Source organism: Anopheles aquasalis, chromosome 3, assembly GCF_943734665.1.
Source record: "Anopheles aquasalis chromosome 3, idAnoAquaMG_Q_19, whole genome shotgun sequence".
NCBI lineage: Eukaryota > Metazoa > Arthropoda > Insecta > Diptera > Culicidae > Anopheles > Anopheles aquasalis.
The window spans coordinates 58,291,049-58,298,640 of NC_064878.1; positions in this window are offsets into that span (position 1 = coordinate 58,291,049).

The window sequence follows — 7,592 nt, forward strand, 5'->3', positions numbered from 1 at the left end:
AAGTACCGTAGAACCAGTGCACCAACAGCAGCAGCAGCACCATCGTCACCGTGGCTACCATTAAAAATCAATCTTGAGATCCACTTTCGACTGTATTTGTTTAGACGACGACCGGGTGATGATGGGCGTATGACGTGGCGTCGGTGGCGGTCTATCTCGCCCAGCCATTCGAGCGTTACTCGAGTGTAACCATTCTCTCACCAGGAAGAAACTCGAGTATCGCTTGTAGCCAGCGGGAAAGGGGTTAGAAAGCGTCGTTGCATCGTAACGTAGCACCCATCAAGTTCATCGCTCCTGCTCCTATCGGGTAGCAAGGTGGCTTTCGGTGGTAGCGATGGATGGATGGATTCGCGCCAAGCGCCGCACCGTTAGCGAGAAAAAAGCTCAAACACTTGATGGCAAATGAGTTCATTTGCATGGTCAAACAACGAGACCGACCGATACGGAGTGCAAGGGAGCAACACAAAACTCGGTGTCGTACACGTGTTTTTGCCCGGATTGCATCGAACGGTTTAACAAGGGCCCGGTGTTCCCCCGTCCCAGAAGGGGCACGACATATGCCAAGTGTCTTTCGCCAGCGGACTGTGTAAACATCGTGCTGCGAATGGAGCTGTAAACTCATCATCATCATCACCATCATCATGATCACCATCGCCACCATGCGCTCGTCCGCGTCAGTTACGACCGTTTGACTGGTTCAACGGTTTTATGGGACGCATAAAAACGCAGCAGAAACCGGGAGCGAGGGTGAGTGCGGCCGGAAGAATTGATAATGAATAGACGCAAAGTTCCTGCGTAAAGTCGAGAAAGTGGTAGAAGCAGCATGGTTGCTTTGTTTTACGTGAAGCGATGATTACTAGGACGTACTAAGAAATACCAAATTTATGTTCATAATCGGGACATGTTAAGCCATAATTCATATTATGGCAATGCAACATACAAATGTTGAGTATGAAAATGTAGGAATACAATAAAATAGTAACAGCAATAATTATCTCAATTTTCTTAAATTAAAAATTACTACGAAATAATTAATCAGTGAATGGACACCAAAAAAAATTAACCCGTGAAAATAAATAAGTATCACGATTAATCCTAAACCTACTTAATCCTAATCCTTAACCTAAAAAAAAATAACAGGATAACGAATTGTCAAAAGACACGAAAGTGCTGTTCATTTCAATCTGTAGCTAAATAACTAATAACCTATCCAATGTTAGAGCAAAGCAACTCAAACTTTACTGGAAAAACAAATATGCTTATCTTAATCACATAATGAATAGACACAGTATCACTGATACCAAATTGTGAACATCGCGATAAATTAAAATAAGACTTATCTATGCAGACTATGGTGCTAAAATTTTTAACCCAATCCCTCAAAACTCGCGCAACAGAATGCCTTCAATGTCTTCCTTGAGCATGAATATGAGTAGAGCTGCACACTGTTAAGGTGCAATGCCGAAAACACCGGTGGCGGCAATGAAGTCTTCGCTTCCTTTCTTCGCAAGATGCAACAACAACAAAAAAGACTTTTGAGAGTAAATTTCAAAGACGAACATACCCCCCGAAGGAAGTGTATCGTCTTTTCACCAACGACCGCAATCATTGCATCAAGGACTTTTAGTTAGCGCTCCTTATCCCACCGTGCGATCTCTGCGTTCTGATGATTCCTACCTGCACCCAAGGCCTCCCGTTCTACCTTTCCCTTTCTCCCTCATTTTCCTCCCTCGTAAGACACTCCTCACTGAGGTGCTTCAAACAGCAGTAGCACCACCACTAGACATCTTCACCATTCTCAAGACTCAAGACCAGAGCCTGTGTTCGGCCGCCGAACCGTGATGATGGAGCGGAGGCGAATCAATTACGGTCTGGCGCGTACTATCACCGGCATTCTAATCATGAGGCGAATTGTGAATGTTGTTAAACGTGGATTTCCTCCACGGTGCGGTGCAGTAGGGGGTGCACTATCTCCCGTGTGGCCCCCGCGCTCTCTCTCTCTCTCTCTTTCACGGCGCAAAGATGAAAGCTTGTCGCGGAACGGTGAAACGAACGGCGAAAAATTGTAATTAAAATTCCGTGATTCTTTGATGCACTCACCGACCGCACGGGGCGGACTGTCTAATGACGGTAGGGATTGAGAGGGTCGCGGTTGAGCTTTCACGTCTGGCAGACGTGAGCCACCTGCTGCAGCAGCAGCTGCTGCTGGGCACTGAGGCTCAAAAGAAATGCACCGTAATTAGCGTTAACAGTATTCATTACCTTATGCACAGTGTTTCCACCCAGGTGAAGTGTGGTATGCACCGACAAATCTTTTTACACTGGAGTACGATAATGACGTAGAGCGATGGTAGAGAGTAGTAGAGAAAAAAACAGAAAATATTGTACAACAACGGAATGGTTCATACTCGAACTGGAACAATTAAAATAAATTGAAAAGAAATCCCTCCTACGTACTGCCATTTTGTTTAACTAATGCGAAAGCAGAAACATTCCGAAACGCAGCTGGTTGCGTTGTATGCGCGATGTACTTCAAAACTAAAGTTCCCTCTTCATTGTATCATCTAGATTGCATTTCTACGGAATTCCCTAGCGATCACGTTCCGAAACACGTTGCACCGAACACTGCTGGCATCACTCGGAACTCCAGCTGCCGTACGTCTTTTGTATTTCAAGCGTTCTTCAAGCATTCCGTAAAATTTCATACTCCCGGACTGACGCTACTGCTGTGATCCAAAAGCTGCAAAATATATGACGAGTTCTCTATTGATTCACCAAATGAAACACGAGAAGCGAATGCAAAAAAGAATCCCAAAAACCGCCAACAGTTCCGTACTCCCGGTTCAACCCACACTAAACGTTACCGTCAGTCACCATTCGATGTAATGCTCCCTCAAATCAAGGAATTTATGAACTTATTGTCGCTCTGATGTCGCTGGTGGCTGCCGTGGAGTGGTTCAAGTGTGGGCCGATCCTTCACAACCCCGCATCCCGTACTGCAGCGTGCTTGCTGCTGCAGCGAGAAACCGGCTGCAAACCGTTCCAGTAGCAGCAATTAGCGAGGGCTGGTGCTGTTGCTTTGAAGTGTGTGATAAATAGAGTGAACAGTCACTCGAGTTCCGGATTTACAGCACACAGCACAACTTCACAGCACATGTTCGGCCCCCGGTGGTCCCAGAGCAAAGGAATAAACACGGCGACCGGGAGTGTGGCCGATTTGATCAAAATGGATTGCGTGTCAGACCGAAAAACATAACAACAAGCAGCATTTAGTAAAAAAATACGGGTGGCTTGAGGTTTTTACAACTCGGGCATATCAGAAGTATCAAAGTTTATCAACAACACACCATTACAATTTAATTTTCTTATCGATTATTCGAGCAATAATGTTTCGAGTGTTTGTGACAAGATCGTTCAACATCCAATAACCAACGCAAATTCTTCCAGGACGTCGTGTCACTCGCTATTGTGACGAGAAATCGAAAGTCCTCGATCCTAAAATCCTCTGATGAATGGTAGAATTCTTAGAATTGTAGCGATAAACAGCATGCATAGCTTAGAGCTGATAAAGTTGGTCAGTATCTCTACTCTACTTATGCAGTGCTAATCCCATTATCATCAACAGTAACTGTCTTGCGATCCTCTGCAACGAACCATAACGTCCTAGCCGTAGCGTGAACTACACACTTTCAAGTAGCACCATAAACACAGCGCCAATTCAGTGATACTTGAAGCAAAAGTTGAACAAATTACAGCGACTTTAAAAAAAACAACAACTCTACTCGTTGACATCGAATGTGCGAACTACCGCTTTCTACTCGCTGGTCCCCAAACCCAAAGCAAACTTTAGTACCAGAGCTATTAATCAAACTGCTCCACATTCACTTCAAACACCGCACCTCTGCGCTCGCTGATCTTTGTTTCTTTAATTATAATTTACTTACTCCACAACGCTTAATTATAGAGCCCGACGTAAATCGGAATCCGTTTAGTTACGCTTCTCACGGGCCATCGCGACAGCCGCGCTAGGAGTTTGTGACGGTTCCGGGAGCTATGAGAACGCTGCTGGACCGAGGAAGGCAACCGCCCCACATAATCCTATCCAGCGTGGAGTCTTGGGACACGCATTCAAAGGGCCGGGCTCCATAGGATTTGTGGTCGTGGGCTGACCAGAGCAGCATATGTCGCAAGCAGAGAGTAATGGGCTTTTACCATTTCTAGAATCTGCCAGCTGTTGCCAGCGGTAGACAGGCCGGTTTACTACCATGCACATTCACTGCACAACGGTCTCAATTCGATGTGCAATACGCCTCTCTTTACACTTGAATGATACAACTTGGCTTAACTTGACTTGATCATTTATCAAACAATAAAATTGTAAAGAAAGAAAAAAAAAATTATTCCGTTCAAACCCAATTGGTGAATTGACATCGAAATGCGTTTAATGCGCATAACCGTTTGTGAATTACCATCACGAACGCATCCGAAACGGAAGCCTCCGAGACGATGACAATGCAGGAACCATTCAGCAGGACCTACCACATGGGAACCATCATCCAACGAGCTGTGAGAAGGAAGAAGTGGTCCCCACAGACACACAGAAATGCAGCATAACGGCTCCAACCCGTGTAATTGTGAACATGCAAAAAAAATACCGACATGAAGACGGGCCTGGAACTGGAACAAAACGGTCCCATACGGCCTACGCAAACATGAGAGGCTACCAGCTGTCACGCCACCATGGCGTCACCAAGGCCCCCCGAAACCATGGCGTGGAAAGGGTAGTCGACATCGTAACGGATCGCCCCAAAAACCAGCATCCTCCGCCCCCCCGGGGGGGGGTTTGCTCAATTTTGTCGTTCACGGTGGCGATGGATGGACAGGTTTGGCGCGAGGATCCCGTCGTTGCAGGTGCTCAAGCAACACAAAGAAAGAGCATCGAAGAAAAGAAAAGGTGATCGGGCGAAGTGATCGGGCGGAAAAACACGATGCAGAGTGAAACCGTGAATAACGACGATCTCACACATAAACGATCACCGATGAACGGTGACAGCGGGGACAGGGGGGTAACAATTTTATCAACTCGATCTTTTGCAGACATACATACACTCACGAAGACACACATGCCTGTAAGGGCGCATTGTTGATGGTGTGCTGATGGTACCGCTTCGGCTTCTGACTCCATCCATTGGCGTGTGTTTTAGTGTGGAGTTTTTGTGAGTCAATGTTTGCTTAACGTTGATTGATCTTTTCGCCGTGTGTCAAACCAGGCCCTTTTATCATTAAAACTGCAATGTATCAACAGTTGCATCACTCGTTGTTGAGTTCCCTTTGCGAGCTACTAATGCAAATGATGCTGTTAGGAGTCCCCATCTAACCAAAAATGTATCCTGTGAGCGTTTCGAGTATGGTATTTCATTTCGAAATTCAATGTTGCAACACATTCCATCGAAAACAACATTCCGCCATTGAATGGAAAACGGTGTGGGGCCAGCCAGCCAGCCAGCCTGCCAGCCAGTTAGCACATCAACCAAAAGCAAAGCCCAATCCCAATATCTCTCATGCTTCATCGCTACAACGACGTCCAAACGGCGTAAACGTGTAAGATGTCACAATCTGCGCCAAACTGTCCACCGGCAGAACTGCCAATCGGTAGTCGCGATCGCCACGCTGCTACAGAAGGTTGGTCCCAAAAAGTCGACGACAGCGACAACGACGACCGGGACGATGGGGTTCTGATGAAGTCCGATTGAGCAGTTGGGTAATTTATTTTAATTAAAATCAGTCAACGAACGTTCTGCTGTTATGTTTGGGGTCCCATTGAGCGCGCTGGGACACCATCGATCAAGAGTACAGCTCCCTGTTCGGCACTTTTTCGATTCCACGCATTCGTTCGTTCTCTACCAGCGACACACATTGCACATGCGTTGCAATTTAAGGTTGCAAGGGAAGGAGGGAAGAAACGGTGGTTGGTCACCAAAACTGCAACTTCCCTCCCTTCCTCTCTCTCTCTTTTTTATTCTGAGATGCACAAATTATGTACATTTCAGATGCCAAGTGAGTCCGTCCCGTCCGTTTGCCAGCAGCGCCCGCGTTGACGACAGTTGGTCCTTCGGTTCAGATCGTTTGTCCCCCTCCCCTTAAGGGAACCTTAGATGAGAGGTGTGCTTTGGCGTGCATAAATCTACTTCTGTACCGGAGCGTGTACGGTACGATACGCAAGAATGCAGGGGAATTTGTTTTATTTTCTGCGAAATGAACAAAACACCCCGGTCTTGGAGCGAGCTGAGGAGGAATAGCCACACAACAACCTGCATATTGGTGGCAGCGGTGTGCTGTCGATGCTGCCACCGGCTGCTGCTGCTGCTGCCGTTGCTGCACTGTAACGGCACTTAAGAGCTTTGCCATGTTCGACAGACCTCAATATGTGGCACGGCTATGGCTATGGCTATGGGGTGTCCCCGGGCTGTGCCATATTTGGGATCGTTGGAATTTTACATGAAATATGTAACGAGCTACGACGACGACGACACATTGTGTTCCGCTCTTGGACCGCCATCGCTTCTGCAGCACCATTGAACGATTGTGTAGAGGCCCGGCTGACTGGCTGGCTGGAAATGCTCTGCTGCGAGAAGCCCAGTTTGGAGTTATCTTAATATAGCTTGAGAGGAAACAATGTGTCTACACACCACTCTTTATACACACAGTCAAACCGCGATACATGACGATGAGCAAGATAAGGGAGAACAACAACCCATTGCGGTCTGCGAGCGTGCGTATTAACATTCAAATACACCGGAGTGGTGTACACACGCGTCTTTGTGTTTAAAGTGTGCACTCATTTTACATCCCTGGTGATAATTTGGAAGATTTGTATATCGACATGATCGGTTCACGGAAGGAGCTGTCTTCGAGAGTTGAGCCTTGGCTACCAAGAAGGCTATCAATGATCCATTTAATGCCTGCTATGATGCTAATCAACAATTGAAACTGTGTCAATTGAAACAATAGAAACACAATCCTACTTTTTGTGTAGCAAATAATTGGGATCGGCAACCATTACAACCAACGCGCATTAGTATTGATCGATCCATGGCTTCCTTCAAGCTCCACGCAGCTAATGACATTCCAACGCCCCCGGAAAACCGTACCTTTCGGTTATCTATCTCTATCCTATCATCAGCAGCAGCAACAGCAGCAGCAGTCTCATCGTTACTACTCGGAGATTATCAGCATGGTTTGACTTCCGCCCGAGCGACCGCCCGAGCGAACGAAGCCACTACTATTTGCGCCAGCGAAAAGGTAAACAAATTACTCCCGCCATCCCGTGCCAGCGGAGGTCCAGGAAGCGAGAGCAAGACAGCCACAGCGACCGGTGGTGAGCGCCGTTCCAAATCCGATGCCTTTAATCATCGAGATATCTGTCCCTGGGCCATGGTGCACGAATTTGCACAATATCGCCAAAGTGGTCACCCGTATCTTATCGCTTTGGGGCCCATGAACGCACCTAGGGTGCCACTGATAAGCACCAGCTCGATCAGCGACCATAGCAGCAGCAGCAGCTCGAGCTCGAGAGCCCCAGTGCCAGTCAG